The sequence below is a fragment of the Dreissena polymorpha genome, chromosome 4 (assembly GCF_020536995.1).
Source record: "Dreissena polymorpha isolate Duluth1 chromosome 4, UMN_Dpol_1.0, whole genome shotgun sequence".
Lineage (NCBI taxonomy): Eukaryota > Metazoa > Mollusca > Bivalvia > Myida > Dreissenidae > Dreissena > Dreissena polymorpha.
In genome coordinates, this window is record NC_068358.1 from 89,859,701 (window position 1) to 89,879,319 (window position 19,619).

Below are 19,619 nucleotides of genomic sequence, written 5' to 3' on the forward strand. Positions count from 1 at the left end.
TACGGATCTGAAAATGAAGATATCGCATATATAAAGTCTACATCTTAATATACCTAATATTGTAAATCATAATAATGAATAAAAGATAACCGATCTATCTGAAAGTAGTCGATGAAAAACTACATTAGCATCTTGAATATTTTTAAAGTTGTACGATCTGTATTAGTAATCTGCTACAAGTCAGCATATAACAAGTTTACACTTAACCATTGTACAGAACACAAGTCGACGAATCACAATTCAACATTTTACAACGCATTGTCATACTACGATGCAACCGGTGTTAGGGTACAAATTGTCGTTAGTAGTAGCCTCCCTTCTATTATTGTGGACGATTCTAGATTAAGGTAAGGATTTATTTAAATATAACATTATCATCATTGTTATATTCATGGATGCAGATGGGTGTTAAACGCATTGGATTACTCAATAAGTGGTCTCAACCACCTGCGTGCTGTTAACAATTTACTTTGTAACACAATGTAATTAAACAATGCATCTGCAATTTACTTTTTTTTTCATTACCGTTTTAGGTTTAAACATCTGATTTGAGATGTAAGTCTGCCCCCATTATCTATTGAACACAGACCAGACTCCGCATGGTTACGTTTAACTAATTAGTGGTGGATTTACATTCCCATTTAATGGGCTATTCATGCCCAATATATTTTCAGTATCTAACCTAGTTCAAATGTGTTCTCTCTTACCAAAGACGTACAATATAGACTTGGCTTTCCTCTTGCATGAGAGTACAAGGAATTACGGGACAGCGGTTTTGTGTTGAACATTACTTCAAAGAGGAATCATGTATTGATCCCCTATTCAATGTTTATTTTAAGAAATAAGACTGTTTGGCATCTGTTGGATATTTTGTTATAATTATAATTATTTGTTATGGTTAGATTATAATAAATTATTTGAGGTAGATTGTGAAACAAGTTCATTCCTCGAATCCATCACCACGGGGGTCTTATTTCATTTTTGAGAAGAAGCCAGTGCTTTCCTACATAGTGGTGAGCGTTAACCTCAGGTAGCCACTGGTACCGTTTGTGTACGTCTTTAGTAGGATGCGGCAAGGGATTGAACCCACAACCTCATGCACTCGAGGCAAACGCTTTACCACTGAGCTGTCGAAGCAGTTTTAAAGTGTGGTTGCTTTGTTATAACAATTGTTATCAATATGACAGATACTAGACATGTATATTACCTCAAAATTACCTTAATATTGTTTCAGATCGAAGCTATCCCCTACGAATCAATGCTCCAGAATGGACCCGCGATGTGTAGAAACTTTTAGAAATAGACTGAATAGAGTTATCGGTTTTCTGGAATCCTGTACATTTCAATCTTTGCATGATCTAATACATGAACTTGAATGCATAGCCTCTGCAGCTGCACGTTTACTATCAAATAGTACTGCAGCCAGTGTTGAATATGATTTATTGACAAGATTTGTGGGTTTTGTTGTACAATCATTAGATTATCTTGAAAATACAGCAATTAGTGAGGGAGAAGCTGATAACAGGCTATGCACAGTGCAGACCACATGTGAACACGGGCTTGCATATGTTATTTCATATGAACAGTTAAACGTTTAAGCAGAACAGGGTTTCACAGCAGCCCAGATGGGGGAGATAACTGGGACCAAAACTGTTTAGTTAAGCTTGGAACTTCATGTACATTTCCTGAATAAGTTTACTTCAAGTACAACTAATTTACCTGCGCCTGCTATTAAATAAACATGTTTTACTCAGTGTTGACTTAGTGTTTCTTAAAAAAATATTATAATGTAAGAAGACTTTATTAATCATTTAATAAATACTTGAGGCTCGCTCTGTAAAAAGGGGTTTTCACGCATGTACATAGTGTTGTCCCAGATTAGGCTGTGAAGTCCAAACAGGCTTATCAGGTGCGAAACGTTCTGCCTTAACTAACTCTTCGCTCATATAAAAATACGAACAGCGGAAAGTGTCTCCCTGATTAGTGTGGACTGAACAGCAAATCTGATAAAACCATTTACACAGATGCATTTAGCCTTATTTTCCCAGAGCAAGGCTCAACTTATTAGAGTATAGCCGTCTAAATGCTATTTAACTTTTGATTCATGATACAGTTACATGTAATAATTTATGATTTGTCCATTTTAAATGATGGATATTTTATTGTACTGGGTTGAACGAAACTTTTATTTTAATTATATGTTCACTCAACATTCTTGCAGTTACGTTTTGCTGTGCTATAGAATTATGTAATAATAAATAAAATTTGAACACCTAGATTCTCTTTTCTTCATGTAATATATTTATATATTTTTAACCAAAACAACAACAAAATCCATAACATAATGAACGCAAAACATAATACTCTATATTCATGGAACAAAACTATGATAAAATTCAAAATCAAGGTTCCCATTTTTCATTTTCTTTTTCTTATCAAATTAATTCCAATTTCCATCAATTGTTTCTCTATGAATAAACAACAAACAATTGTATCATCTATATGTAAGACTATTACAATTAATGGTTGTTAAACTGATAAACAATGGAAAACGTTACATAATCTACAGATTATAGAGCATTGTGATATGATTTCATTGTTCATGAAATTAGAACCAATATCATAATTATGATGTGCAGCTCGCACTCAACATTGACTTCGGCAGATAATACCTAAAACAGTCAACAATTCCTGTTCATGTTATTTACTCTTGATGAAAAATCTGGAAAATGCATAGCACAATGTTTATGCAGTCATTTGCAGGACATTGTTTTCACCAATTATTCTAGTTCTGAGTGAAGTATGATCAAATACTTTGTATCATTTATTGTAATGACAAAACGATTGAATCGCCATATTTCATCATAAGTTTCCAATAAAACAATACCTTACACACTTTAAACTAAAAATTTTGTTAAAGGCATCTCATGTCACTTGAACTCGAAGTTCACTTGTATTTTTACACTGATATTTCAGCGCTTTGTTTATAAGCAGTTTGCGTATTAAAATGTAGTACATTGTATAAGATTAGTATGTATTAGCACAAGTATTACGTAATGACGACAGTACCATAAGATAACACATTTGGTCACGCCTCCACACTCAGTGACTGACACTAATACATTCAATCATTATTCCAAATAATAAGGCCATATACTGACAGTTCAAAACCAATACCCAGGGTTAAATATTTACCATAAAACCATCTTCAAATTCATAAAATATATACCAATGCATAGTCAGCTATCATTTATTTCAGCTATGACAAGTTTTTATTTCACAATGACGTTATGTCAGTTTAAACAACGTACACTATGTACCAATTTCTATGAGTTAATCTAAAAATTGTTTTCGGCTTACTCCCCTGATCCTTGACCTCTTGGATACTAGCAGCTCCACAGTTGCGGACGGTGTATGATGGGTGATTGTTAAGGACATTGACTTTGGAAAAGCTGGATCAACAAGGAACTTCGATCGGAGGGAATTTTACTTGTTGATCTCCATGTACTCATTTCAAATCCTGGACATGCAAGCATGGGATGCATGTGTATCCGTTGTTTTCATTGATCAGACCCACTGTCCGATTCAAGGCTGCCTTGTAATAACTCTGAAATTACATATTAGCATATTTTAAAGATTTAAATGTACATTACAACTAATAATAATAAAAACTATGTATCAAGTTATGTTGCTGCTAAGCAGCTTATTTAACCTACCTGTACTATTCTGGTATTCTTGATTAACGGTATTAATTATTATTAATTAAGTCAGTAACTGACAATAACTGTACTACTAGAGATTGGCGTTGAAATAAGTTCACGACCAATCACTTTTAGTTATGTGAATACTCCAGGAAAAAATGCTATCGGAGATCATCTTATTTTCATAAAAAATATTAATCATGTAGCCATGGAAGCACGTATAATCTTCTTTAAATACATAAATTTATTTTGTGATCAACTAAAATCTTATAAGACAGGGTAGTATGCATACCGGTACTCTAAGTCAGATGTATTCTCTCTAGTTCCTGACAGATGACCAGGTGTGTAACAAACAAGACAGACTAGAATTTGGTGGGGCTGATGACCGTGAATAGGTGTAGAGCTTGCTTTTCTAACATGCTGAACAGTCAAAATTGCAACTGTTAGGATGGCACGCCTTGAGCTAAAAAACAAAGATTGTCTTCATTGACCGACAGAATATCAAATCAAACATATATATTACGTACATTAAACAAACAACAACATTGGTTTTAAATTGAGGTAACCGTAATAAACAATACTGAACAATTATATTTCATATCCTGATAATTTCGTATCCTGGCTACGAAGTTTTGATAGCTATTACCAGCCTGGAGACTGCAAAACGCTGTAAAAGCATAAGTGAACAGTCAATAATTATTTTGAGTTTATTTCATAAAATTATTTCTAACGCTTCGTGCTCAAAAACAAGATAGGTGCAGTACATAAACAAATTAATCCACTTAAATGTGCATTTTGTCACCAAACATTTATTTATATTACATATATTACGTGTCTTTAGTATAAATGTATCGATAAAGACATATGGACAGCTTAATTTTTGCTAAATGCACGACATATGAACACATTTCAACAAAAATAAAAATAGCGTTCACACATCTTATAACTTTCCGCCATCTTTGATCCAGAGGAAAAGCCGTTTTTGTCTAGTTCATACAATGAGAACAGATTAGTCGAACCAAAGTGAATTCGATCTCAGTTTAGTCAGACCATTGAAACTATGGTTTGCGATCGAAGTCGCCCTTGAGAGGCTAAACTTTGATTTTGAACAACTAAGATTATTACCAAATTACCAATGTTTGATAATTAAAATATTTATTCGGCGCTTAACATCGTACACTCTAACCATCACTTACCTTCTTCTTCTTCTACCTTAATTTAAGTTCTTCTTTCGGTCGAGTTACCGCCAAACCACTGTGTCCACACCGGTCTACAAGATGCCGCCAAACAACATGTATCATTGTATGTTAACCTCTAACATTTTATCCGGGATTAAAATTTCGTGTCACAATGGTTCCCGGCATGTAAGTGTAGCATTGGTTCCTGGCTATGACGAAAAATAATTTTGACGCGTCCACTGCGGTAAAACCGCCAATATTATTCAGCGTATAAATTGTTGTTAAACCGATTTTACAAATGTGGCTGGTGCAGATGTAAACTTGTAACATCGCAATGTGTAAAGATACGCGTTGACATGTTTATATGCTAACAGTGGAAATTTGCAGTTCGTAAAAGTTACTTCTTCATTTTCAGATCTGAAGTTTAAGAAGTTACATGTTTGTATTTAAACATTTTAACTTGTTGAAGTTACAAGTCTACACATGTGTACTGTGGACATCGATCAAATGAAAATATCTCCATATTCATAATTGATTTATTTGCATATCGATTTTGTAGAATCGGAACATACAACATTTTACGATTGTACATAACAGATATTAAAATATTGTATTTAAGCATTTTAAAAGTTCTCTTTTCAACATATGAGCTAAATATTCAACTCGTGCAACATTTGTGGTGATGAATATTATTGGCGGTCATTCCCTTTCATATAAAACTAGGGTAAGACCATGTTACAATACATGTGAAAGTATTTTGCGACTTGTTTAACTAAAAGTATGCATTTGATGAAAACAAATGCCCTGATATTTAAATCATCTCACGCATATGAAAGTGGAAAGTAAAAACATACACAAATCAATTACAAATTGTATGCAACATCATAATAAATGGAGCCCTCAATTAGTTTTTCTTTTTTAATCTCATTGGCAGAAATGCCATTATCGGCTCTTGTACCCCTGTGTTTTTGTAATATTCATCAACATTTCTTTTTAATAAATTAAGACCACGCAGGTACTTTTAATAAAACTTAAACTAAACGGTTTGTATTTGTTCAATATAGAACTGTGTATTTATTTAAAAGTTATGTGCAGAATTTAAAAACCAATATAATCTATTTACCGGTGATAAATGTGTAGACATTTGCCATAAATATGGCCACTATAACTATAACAATAAACTATATAAATGATTAATAAAATATAACACAATTATATTGTCATAAAAGTATATACCCTGTAGATTTTGCAAAACGTGTATTTTTGAAAATCCAGCAAACTATTCAATCGCAACGACTTAAGAACTGTTCACATCAGCACTACCGTTCATCAGTGATCACGTAGGATATGATACCGCCAATTTTAAGGCATCACCGTATGTCAACCGGGTACCTGTGCACATGTACTATAACAAAAATATAACAGTTGAGGATTTTTGTTATCGTTGACGTCTTTTTATTGCAAACATTCCAAAGTTGCATCGAATAAGCGAAAGCGATGCCAATAATAACTGGCTGGAGCTGGAAACGGACCTTACCATTCTCCCTTAAGACGCACACACGGGCATCCTTTCGACCCTTATCTAAAGCGACTTTCCCCTTCCGAAGTGTTTGTCAGGTGATTACTATGGGTAAACTCGACTACGGTGTGTTTACGATCTTATAACTCATTTGGGATTACTTGAGATTTTATTATCAGACATTATCGGATACAAACGTTAGTGTGACGTCAAGTACTTTGGAACATGGTGGATGTAATGTACGTACTTAGGGTTAGCAGGGTTACCGATGTTTGCATACGGAAAAGATTAAATCGCCTATAGCTCCTCGCTTTTAGCTCCACCTTTCGATAAACATGCAAACTTGTTTTCTCGCCCCAGCGTCGTTAGAAGCTAGTTGATGTTTGGTAAGTGTTGTTTAACTTAAAGAATGGCGTGAATGATTTTATTAAAATTTAAAAAAGCGATTCCTCATACCATGGATTTAAGTAGATATTCAATAATAATTTGTACCCAATAACAAATCCAGCAATAGCATTAGAAATTAATACATAGACTCCTTATATCCAGTGATTGCAGTGATTGGTGTGATCAAGGTCAATTCCACTGTAACTAAATAAAGAACAATTGTTTCTAAACAACATCGTTAAGAAAATATTCAGTTTTTGTGTTGTTAGCATGAATCTATTCTATTGCATCAAAACTTCATTTTATTTGCACACGATGAGCATTGGCTACGGTCAAGGTCAGTCACACAACTAACTATAGAAAACGTGTTTCCGCTTTAAATCTTTATTTAGAGTTTCTCGGTGGATATTTTGCAAACAGTACAATGCAAAATTACTTTTTAGCAGCAATCCATTTTCTACTTTCTATAAAACAATTTGGATAAGAATAAACAACAACATAATCTCCGACTTAAACAAGAAAAGAAGAGCTAGCTGTCCTTCGACAGCTGTTATTTAAATAGTATTTCATACTTATAATTATAAGCTTGATGAGTTTGCAAATTTGTAAGAAAAACATTCTGCGCGCCGATAAATTCTGCACATGATGAAAAGGTTATAATATATCCTTAGAATGTATGCTTCTTTGAAAAATGCGATCAATCTCAACTATGCATGAAAAAACAGTCAATCTGAACTATGCATGAAAACGTCAATTGAGAACAGCGTGTCAATCTTCTACTACGCTATTGCATTAAATTTTAAGACGTTTTTAATGTTATAATATATCCTTAGAATGTATGCTTCTTTGAAAAATGCCAATAATATTTATGCTGTATAAGGTTGAATGAGACATGTGCCAGGACGAAATCTTACCTGTACAATAATGTATGGTTAAAAAATATGTCATTGCTATTTCGAAAATATTTTCATAAGGTAAAATGCTGTGGCTACCGTAGAGGATATGTTTATTGTATAGACGGTAACAGCACATATAAATAGTGTTACTATTTGAATGCTTAATTAAGCTCTTAATAAACCGTTTATTTCATTAAATAAATATAAGTTAAATAACAACAAAAAATCACAGAAGTAGCAAATGTAAGTTAAGTGTTAACCTCTGTTGCACTTATTATAGAAAACTAACAAAACCATCTAGCAAAACACGTTACACATAAGCAGTTCAGATCCTATGGCGTCCAGTGAAATCAATGAAATTCTAATTTTAGCGAGGGAAATATCTATATTAGTGTTACGTTCACTTAAGGATAGTGTTCCTTGATGATTTTGAAGGATAGGGACAGATCCGTAATAGAAAGGATGGGTTATAAGTTATATTTAACGAACAGGGTACTGAATCGCTTTAAATAATGACGTGATGTAAACAACCACTATATCAACAAAACGTTGCATCTAATCAGCACATTACACACAAAGCTTACTGGGATGAATGTCATTGAAATGCACTCACAATACAATCATGTAATAAACATTTACGTCTTGAACACGATGAATGAATACAAATACACCAAGGTGCCATAGAACCTATATTATGAGACAAAAGCCAACTCGTAGTTTGTTTGCATACATTCCATGTTCATCCAGTTCTTGGTTACCTAATCAGCTGTGTAATAGAAGTCCACAAAATTTATAGCAGTATTATAGTGTGCATTTCTGCACAAGACTAGACTTATTATCCCCACGCTTTTTGAAAAGCGTGGGGATATTGTGGTTATCTCCGCCGCCCGTCTGTCCGTCCATCTGTCCGTCCGTCCTGGCCACTATCTCCTCCTACACTATAAGCACTAGAACCTTGGAACTTACACACATGGTAGCTATGAGCATATGTGCGATCCTGCACTATTTGGAATTTTGATCTGACCCCTGGGTCAAAAGTTATGGGGGTTGGGGCGGGGCCGGGTCAGAGATTTTCACTCATTTATTATGTTATTTTACATTAACTTCTTCATTACTGCACCGATTTACTTCAAATTGATACCGAACCTCTGTTATGGCAATACGGTCAATCTTAACTATGCATGGCCCCATAACCAACCCTGGGGCGCCCCGCCCACATAGACCACACCCACACAAAATTGCCTTTTACTATTATTTCTTCATTTCTACACCGATTCACACCAAATTAATTCTGAAATTCTCTTACGACAATACGATCAATCTCAACTATGCATGAAAAAACAGTCAATCTGAACTATGCATGGCCCCATAACCAACCCTGAGACGCCCAACCCACATAGGCCACACCCACCCAAAATTGCCTTTTACTATAACTTCTTCATTTCTACACCGATTCACTTCTAATTGATACTGAACGTCTCTTATGACAATACGGTCAATCTCAACTATGCATGGCCCCATTACCAACCTTGGGGCGCCCCGCCCAAATAGGCCACACCCATCCATAATTGCCTTTTACTATAATTTCTTCATTTCTACACCGATTCACTTCTAATTGATACTGAACTATTCTTATGACAATACGGTCAATCTCAACTATGCATACCAACCCTGGGGGCCCCGCCCACATAGGCAACACCCGTCCAAAATTGCCTTTTACTCAACTTCTTCATTTCTACACCGATTAACTTCTAATTGATACTGAACTTCTCTTATGACAATACGGTCAATCTCAACTATGCATTGCCCCATTACCAACCCTGGGGCGCCCCTGGGTCAAACATGCGGCGTGGCGATACGCGTCGGCCTCTGCCGCGCCATTTCTAGTTTAAGATTGTAAATGCATTCCAAATCGGTGTTGTCTGACGAAATATAAATATATAAACTATAGACAAACTTATTTTCAGACTAGGAAATGATCTGTACCAGTGAACTTCGTACATTTACGCCTCAATTAACCATTTTATAAACAGTATACTAGTCAGACTAGTAAAATTAAAAAAAAATGACTGAAATGTTAAAGTTTATACTCCCTATGACGATCTTATCTTATAAATGTAGACTAATGTTAAACTACAATCTAAAATAAACGGAACGGATGTTTGCACACAAATTAACTGCAAAGGTTATTAAGACAACTTAAAACATCGTATGATAGAATGTATGGGAAAACAAAAAATCGGCTTTGCGAAAAACATTCATAAACATTATTTATTTCTGCAAGAAACATCTTATCTTTTCAAAAATCAATTTTGAAATTTTTTGAAAATAATATTACTCAATAACGGTTATAAAAGACCAAACCAAAATATAGAGGAGCGAAAGTACCCATGATGGTTAATACGTATGGACAGATTAACCACTACTGGAACTATTATTTCGCATTAACGCGCGACGTCAGTGGAACATTGTTTTGTTTTAGTTAAAAAAGCCACAACTCTCGTTATCAGGTAGTCTCAAGACGCGCAAAGAATTTAGAGATACTTTTTATATGGGCTAAATTCTTTGGAAATATTACCCATATAAAAAGTAGCTTAATATTTAAGAGCGTCAAAAATTTGGACTAGTTATCAGGGTGCAGATTCAATGTGGTTTTCAGGGGTTTACACACGGGCTGAACAGAATGTAAAAACACCGTTAAAAGCTTTATTTTTGGAAAAATCTCAAGTTATTGAAATTCATTTGCAAAAAACTTTAGTGCATAAGACAGCTTTTCTTGCAGTTTGTGCCGATACCTTACGGTAAAAGATTAAATCCTTGAATACGTCTGAAATCGTTGACAAAATTTCAGGCTGCGTGAAGCATAACCATATTAATGAATGCAGAACACATAGTTTATTAAATAAAGTAATTCTGATACATTTCACAGAACCATATGGCAAAAGCAGCATAAAAATCTGTCTTGTTTGCACAAGTTGAAATTTTTAAGACAAATGTTTTAAAAAGCTGTACGAAAAAAAGCACCACTTACTGGTTCCATCGAAGTCACGTGATCCTGCACCCTGGTTGTCAAAAAAAATAAACTAAACTTATAGAGGTGTATGACGTTTGTTGTTATTTTAGGAATTTTGGGCTATACCCAACTGCTTTTATACTTGGTACGTTATTATAGCATTCAATTAATTGAGTACGTGTCTAACTTGCAAAATATCCAAAGAAAGAGGCACATACACTTTTATTTTGAGAGTAAACCGTTGTTCTTTATTAACTTACGGTAACCTTGACTGTTGGCTTTGACCAAATGTGTCCCATATGCAATACGGATGCACTTGTACAAAGCGGATATGCTTAGATTCTTCTCAATCATTCTAGACATTTCTCTATATTCAGTAACAGAGACATTGACCTTGATTTCACCCATCCTCAGTGCCATCCAGGAACATAATGAATCCATTTATTAAGTTTAATCACAATTGCTTAATTTGTTTCAAGTTATTAAGTAAAAACAATTATTTGATAATCTACGTACAGTTAACTAAAGCCACCCACAACCAATATATGGGGTTAATTCAAAATGGCGAATGCTCGTTTGAATAAAGTCCCTCCAGCTATTCTTGATAATCAACGTCATAATCGATACCTGGGCTAGTAAAATAGATTGACCATTCTTTGATAAGTAGAAAAAATGGCATTTTCAGATCATTAAAGGAGGAGTGTTAAGGTAGAGATTTAAAGCGGCAGACAGTGTCCCTATTATTGGAACAAAGAGCAAGACCAGTAAACAATAGTATTTATTTTATCTTACAACATATAAAAAATAATCCTCGAAAAATCCGAAGGGATAAACCTTCGATAAAATTACATGCGTGGAGAATAATACTTTGTGTTGAACCTGTCAATTTGATTTTTGAATGGTAAACAATTTCCTTCTGGAAAACCTATATGCACTCATAAAAAATATATATGCGTCGTCGAGTCTCCAAAAAGATTTTCATTTTAATCATGTTGTTTTAAAACATCAGAATCGGACTTCTATGGCTATGTGTGGCAATGCTAATTTTTGGCTGTGAAAATGGGGCTCTTTTTAGAATCAACACTTGTATCTGTGGTTGAAGTATACAAAAATAGACAGTGTGTGTTTTTGTTATCAAAAGGAACACACAAAAAATAGTTTTAAAAAGGTATGGCGTTGATGTTGGTTGTGTTGGCGACAGGTTATCAGTTATATCGATGAGATCAAAGGTTGCGGGTATAAGCTGAATCGCACACACATCAAATCCGGGTTGTTGCGTCAGTTTGAGTGAATGCTTTCTCATTATCAGATACTTTCGATAATTTGTATACAGATAAAACACAGAGATACACTATAAAAATGAAATTAACAAAAACATATAAAGTAACCGGTTAAACGCGAATCATCCACACATATTTTAAATATGTAAACGCGCACTCTTTGAACAGGCCTTTTCAGTGGTTTGCTCTAAACAGCTGTCAGAACCGTAGCCAGGGTTTTGAAAAGGGGGGTGCGAATTTATTTTCCCATCTACGAATTTTATTTAGCAACGAAGTGGCGAAGGGGGTAGGTGCGGGAGGGGGGTGTTCCCACCCTGCAATCGGGGATTTGAAGGTCCTCCCCATAGAAAAATTTTGAAAATGAAACGTAAAACACTACATTCTGGTGACTTTATTTCTGTATTTAGTGACTAAAGTTATAGAGCATTTTTATATGAAATTTCCCTTTCATAGACCATACTCAGTGACTGATCGACATGTATATGATATAACATACCGTACATGTATTTCCCATTACCGTTAATTATTTACCACCTTTATCGACCAGTCACGGAAATTCATTATATTAAACGGCGTTTAACCCGACACTAGTATGCGCGCACATACTTTGTTTACGTATTCACTAACACATTTATAGAAAGTAAAACCAACAATAAGAACGATATAAAATATCATTATTTATTGGAATCTTGATAAAATTAGTGCATTTTACCATGCCAAAATTTTACCATTCATTAGTCAAGCAAATTAAAAGGAAATATTTGACTTAATTCAAAACATTTGTTTGTCTGCTACTATGGATAGTACCAGAGGCCTAACATTGCTCTCATACCCGTAGCCAGGGGGGGGGGGGTGCGTTGGGTGCGTTCGCGCCCAATCTTTTTTGACGAGTAAAAAAATTGTACTATAAGCTGCAACCAACTTTATTTGACGCAAAACCATTTTTTTTTACTGGAACCCAGTCAGTCTTCGTATTTAAGCGTTAAATAATGTTGTATCTAATATGCAACCTACAGGTCACCATATAATTAATTTCTCGATTAAGTCATTCCCAAGATAGCGCGCGATTTTTATTTACAATATTTAACCATAGAATTTTTGAAATAAACAAATGTTTTGACAGCAAAATTTGAGAAGATCTAGGAAGCCGGTCCACGCAAAATGGAATTGGAATCTTTGTTATAAATGGATATTTGTTTTCTGTATAATACATAATTATTAACCTGGCACTCTAATCCGTATAAAATCGATACTTATTTATAGATATTTGATACTTAATGATTGTTTTGTAACTTTTGTCATCGTTATTGATGTCTGTTAAAGCCATAACTTTAATAGATATCGTAACAAAATGATGAAGCCACGACTAATAACTATAACACATTGTAAACAGCATTTTCGACAGACTGCGTTGTATTTTTGTTATATCGCCGTACAACCATTTTCGGATCCCCTAAATGGTTTTCCAGCAACAAAAATATCAGCTATGCTCAAGACAGGCTAATATTGTTGTTGAATGACAAGAAAACAAATCATTTCTACAAAACAATGTAGCTTTTTATGTAGTTTACCAACACTTAATGACATCTGTTCTGCTCCATATAAATAACTTTCCACAATGTTTTAATTATGTCAAACTTGACACTAGGAATGTCCTACTCTGAAACAGTTGTTATAATGAATTTGAAACTTTATAACATATGATCAGGTGGACGTTAACGTTTAATGTTCATCAACTGTGACGGATCTTGAGCATATAATGGGCAAATCAGTACATCTTTTTCTTCGAAGTCCTAATAAACTATGTTAAGGACTTTGAGACTATAGGGCCAGTAGTTTGTGGTTATAGGGTCTTAAGTGTTGTATTTTTCTAAAATTCGTTTAGAAAAAGATCACTAATTTGTTAAAAAAATTTTAAAAAATTAAAGTAACCAGTCATTCCATTTTGATTTCTTTTTTGGTATTGATGCAGATTAGAGAAGACCCAGTTTTGTTAATCAGTTTTTGTTGAACAATACACTATTTGCACGTTTAGAGCAATGCTAACTCTCTGGTACTACCCATATTAGCAGACAAACAATTGTTTTGAAAATAAAGTCAAATATCTCCGTTTAATTTGCTTGATTTATGAATGGTAGAATGTTGGAATGGTGAAACACACCAATTTTATCAACATTCCAAGATTCCAATAAATAATTATATTTTATACCGTTTTTATTGTTTGATTTAACATTCTATAAAATTGGTGTTGCATATGTAAACAAAGTGTGTGCGCGCATACTAGTGTCGGGTTAAACGCCGTATAAAATGATGTATATCCGTGACTGATCAATAATAAAAAGGTGGTTCTTGAAAAACGTATTGGGGAATACATGTATGTTATATCATATTCATGTCGATCAGTCACTGAGTATGGTCAATGAAAGTAAATTTTCATATAAAAATGCTCTATAACGTCAGTTTCTAAATACAGTTAAAAAGTGACCAGAATGCAGTAGTTTACGTTTCATTTTCAAAACTTTCTAGGGGGGTGGGACCTCCAAAGCCCCCGATTGCAGAAGGGGGACATCCCCTACCGAACAAAACCCTTTCGACACTTCGTTGCTCAATAACAATCGTCGAAGGCAAAAATTCGCGCCCCCCTTTTCAAAACCCTGGCTACGGGCCTGGCTCTAAACGTGCTAATAGTGTTTTGTACAACAAACACTGTTTAACAAAACTGGGTCATCTCTAATTTGCATCAATACCAGGATGCAGGATCGTGTGACTTTGTTAATGGAAGTCAACATACCGGTAAGTGCATCGTCGGATACCCACGACTAATTCATTCCGTTACTCTCCAGCATTAGCCGTGGGACAATATGAGCAATACAAGCCGGTTTGACCTTAACTGTAACCTTTCAGTAGACCAATGAAATCGCAGTTTACAAAAGAATTTCGCTTTTGAGGTGTCAATGCTTCGCCTGGATAATTGCGATTTGATACACCAAGCTTTTCCATCCACCTGTCCGAGTGCTTAAAAAGACATCGCGCCCATGTAAGAGACTAGAGATACTTTTACTCTGAAAGTCGTTTAAATTCTCAATTTTAAAGTATTTGCATGCACGACGAAATTCCATTTCTACGGACGACGCAATTTTGACAACAAACCCTAAGTCTCTAAAGTACGAGTTGTATCATAGGTAAAAAAATATCCTCATGAAACCGTGAGGGATCCAATGAAATTACTGGATTTGACACACCCTAAAACGGTGAAAAGAGCTCGTAATGTCCCACGGTCGATAAATGGAAAGTAACGGAATGGGTCGAACGTGGGTATCTGACGTTGCGGTAAGTGCTGCTCTTTTCCAAATAACTTTGTAAAACAACTTTTCTTAAGAATTTCAACTAGTGCATAAAATATGGATTTTTGAGCTGCGTATGTCAATGTGAAATACATCAGAATTACTTTATATAATAAGCATGTTTTCTTTTTCAAAAAATGCATTTATACTAAACAAATATCCTTCACGCAAATTGAATTTTTGTCACCGATTTCAGACGTATTCTCAAGAATCGGCACAAACTGCAAAAAAAACTGTCTTATATTCACTAAAGATTTTTGCAAATGTACTTCAATAACGTGACATATTTGTAAGAATAAAGTTCTGAACGGTGTGTTTAAATTCTGTCCAGCTCGTGTGTAAATACCTGAAAACCAGGCTTATTCTGCTGCCTGAATACTGAACAGAAACAAAATGGTATAACTGGTTACTTTTACTTTTGTCAACTATTTTTAACAAATAAGTTATCTACGAATTTCAGAAACATTTACAACTTAAGGCTTGATAAAGACCCTATAACCACAAACTACTGGCCCTTTGGTCTCAAAGTCCTTAACAGTGTATACCAGGGCATTGAAAAAAATGACGTATTTGCCCATTATGCTCAAGATCCGTCACAATTAATGAACATTAAACATTAACGTCCACCTGATCAAATGTTACAACGGTTTAAATTCATTTTTACAGCATAGATCTTCTCACATGTTGCTGTCAACACTTCTATTGATTTCAGCAATTCTGCGGTTAAGAATTGCAAATAAAAATCACGGTCTATCTTGGAAATGACTTCATAGAGAAATTTAACTACTAGTATATGGTGACCTGTCGGTAGCCTATCGGATTCAACATAATTGTAACGCTTAAATACGAAGACTCACTGGATTCAGGGAAAATATAAATAACCGCTTTTGCGTCGAATAAAGTTGGGTGCAACTGATAGTACACATTTTTTTACTTGTCAAAAAATCAAAGAACGCACCCAACGCACCCCCCCCCCCCCCGGTATACGCAACCCCCCCACCTCCCCCCCTGGCTACGGGTATGGCTGTCCGACTAGATTGTTCATTGTATCGTGACTCATCGAGATCAAGCTAAATATTTTGTCGATTGGGTTTTATTATTCTTATTTAATCATTCATTAAATAAGTTTTATGTCGTGTTGCAAATACTGTAATGCTTTGTATAAACAATCAATATTTCAGTGTTTTTAGTTCGAAATCAGGGTCGATATCCGACCCCATTCCCAATGAAAAAGTATATAATTTTCCCAAATGGGACCTAAAATTTCCCAATTGAAGATTAAAAAAAACAATTTGTTTAGATGAACATTTAGTTAATCTACCATCCAGCACTACAAGTTACACGTTATTAGATTATAATTTGTAAAACACTTTAATTATCATTAAAAAACAAACACGTATTTCCCAATTTTGGTCAAAACGCCGCGAGTAAGTCCAATCCAAAGGGACCCGGCCCCATTCCGTAAATGATAGGGAAAAACTCTATCTCTGTGGTGTTGCAAGTATTATACAGTTTTGTATTCACAATCATTTTCTCATTCATTTACACGATTTCATCGTTGTCACTTTCCTTATATAAACGACTAGCACGTTTAAACAAGAAATTGGCTCATGTGCATGTTTCTAGTCTCTAGTTTTTATTTTTTATTAAATTGAAAAAAAAGATCTATCATGTTAATGTGTTCAACACATTAAGTTTATGTTATTTATCTGACATGCGTCCATAATAATTCAAATATTTCTTGTCAAAAGATTACGGTTTCGCCTATCTAAACAATATGACTTTGAAATGGCGATTTCAAGACAGGGTGACCGCGCACTGACCTTCATACCGTAAGAGTTAAACGTAATTAATTTAATGACACGTCAGGTTGCACTGCTTTAGCGACGGCTTATCTAAAACCCAATACTAATAACATATTTTAAGGTCAATTGTGAAAACAATATTTAAAATAAATAAAACAACTATATCATGAAAGGTAACATCAATACCTGTATTATATAAAATACAAGTGCACATAATGCAGTACGGTATCACATGTAATTGTTCAATATTAGAACGATATAAAGATAAGATTTAAACGCCGAAGTGATTACCATGTGCCAAATAATAATGGGCACAAACAAACTGTATTAAAGCGAGATTATACGATTATACGATATATACGAATATTTATGAATGTATACAAAATGTGTAAACACACTTATTAACGGGTATACATATATTTCAATATAGATTTAAATAAATGTCAAGTAGAACATGTGTCGTACAATGCGAAATAAACCAGATATTTAATTCTTAAATCGAAAATGTCTGTACAGTCGAATTCGCCAGCATGTATATCATGCATGTACGATGTGAATCTAAATTAGTTTTAGTAAAGATTCGTTCATACGACACACGGAGCGTATATCATCTAGATGCTAGAGTCCGTGTTCGACACAAAGACGCAATTTTGTTTTACGGATCATTTTATTTTCCTTCAACGATATTTTTTCATACGACACACGAATACTAACTCCGATCCTAACGGTGCGCTAATTTGTCTTTGCTGCATTTTATGAAATTCGTCTTCAATGTATAATTTTTCTTGCCTATTTTGTGTTACTGTAACATATTTTTATCAATATACTACAATTAAACACATATAAAAATCGTATGATCTCGCTTTAATGCGAGAGATGAGTCAAATATCTACAAACAACTATAGGCTGTTTATTTGTAGATCTTTAATTGTGTGAAACCGCTGTATCCGCTCAGACATTTTCTTGTAGATACTAATAGAACATTTTCTCGCTAAACACTCGGTCCATATTGGCGCAAACCCGCTACTGAATCCCTATAATTTTAAATAAGACCACACAGAAAAAAATATTAGGTTAATGTTATGCTCACAGGTGGTTAGCGTGTGGCTATGCTATTAATTAGTGAAAACATCATTTTGAATGATAAATAATCATATTATAACGAAAAATTAACTTTTCTGAAAAAAATATTTCACTATTATATATATATTTGATAGTGAAATATTTTTTTTCAGAAAAGTTAATTTTTCGTTATAATATGATTATTTATCATTCAAAATGATGTTTTCACTAATTAATATCATAGCCACACGCTAACCACCTGTGGTTATGCTTCGCAAAATAGGTAGTCAATTAGATTATCGGTTAAGGAAAATGATTCGAAAAACTGTACATTTAACTCTTTCTAATTCGCGCAGTTTGGGTATTTTCAAACGAAAGGAAAATGCCATGTATTCAATCGGGCTTGCTAGTGGGAAATTTTCTTTTGACTGCACAAAATCGAAAAGCCAAACACATTTTGGACAGCTAGTCTACGCCGAAAAAAACACGTTTACGTTCACCCTGGCCACTTCAGCACCCGGCGCAAATTATATGTGTGCAGCGAACGAAGATCGACAACTACCGCGGGTTTAAAAGGTTGAGTTACAAATCAGGAACACGAGTGTGCTTTCTTGACAACGGTAAATTGACATAACTTGGAAATGCTTGAATTCTTACACAAACTAACAAAATAGATTGTGATCTAAAACACGACTGGCCGTATCTCACGGAATATCGTATGACGAACATCTGTTTACATTCGACTAGCTTAGCAACTGACAAAAGCGACAAACAATTTAAAAGTACACGCTGCAATTTCACATGTTCTGCTTATTTAGTAAGATCAGAGATCACTCATTAAACAAAGATTGGAACTTCAATGAAAGACTGCGGGAGATCATGTGTTATCTCGCGACACTCTGTTTTCTGATGCTATCACGTATGACTTCAACGTGTACGCCCGCATGATCAAAAAGAAGCATGCTTTTATGAGAGTAGAAATACAAACAAGGGAAACATAAAACAAGCCACGTGGATCAATACTTGCGCCATTGTATTTTCACGTTTTTATTTATGCAATTTATTATTTTATTTTGAACCTAAACTTAAACACTATGTTCAGAATATAAAAGACAAGAGCTGTCAGAGGACACTCAGGGCAGCGCGCTCGACTATTCGAGTGCTTGACAGTATAGCGTAAGCCATCATGGAGAAATTGTTAATATTCAATAATTTATTAGACGATTTTTCAAAAAAAAAAATATATATATTTTGTGGGGGGGGGGGGTAGGGGGGTTAAGAGGGGGGTATAATGTGGGGTGTGGTCATTTGTTAGACGATCTTTCAAAAATAAAAAAATTAAAAACAAATTATTTTTTCTGGGGGGGGGGGGGGGTTGAGACGGTGGTACAATGCGGGGTGTGGTCATTTATTAGATGATCTTTAAAAAGTAAA

At 34.5% G+C, this 19,619-nt stretch overlaps 1 protein-coding gene and 1 long non-coding RNA gene across 4 annotated transcripts in view; both read right to left on the reverse strand.

The window, feature by feature from the left end:
* Positions 1 to 19,619, reverse strand: part of LOC127879337 (sulfate anion transporter 1-like) — a 58,352-nt gene that overhangs the window by 33,446 nt on the left and 5,287 nt on the right. Inside the window, exon 1 of one of the 3 annotated variants that reach the window (XM_052426119.1) lies at positions 6,116 to 6,220. The exons of the other annotated variants lie outside the window; for them this stretch is intronic. The gene's annotated coding sequence lies outside the window, so the exon portion shown is untranslated. Of the gene's footprint in view, positions 1 to 6,115; positions 6,221 to 19,619 lie in introns of those variants that run through there. 3 annotated transcript variants of the gene reach the window in all.
* On the reverse strand, positions 3,235 to 5,189 carry LOC127879347 (uncharacterized). The gene is made up of 3 exons (XR_008049024.1): positions 4,898 to 5,189; positions 3,994 to 4,164; positions 3,235 to 3,607 (listed from the first exon to the last, which is right to left on the reverse strand). It is a non-coding gene; the product is annotated as an uncharacterized LOC127879347 (long non-coding RNA).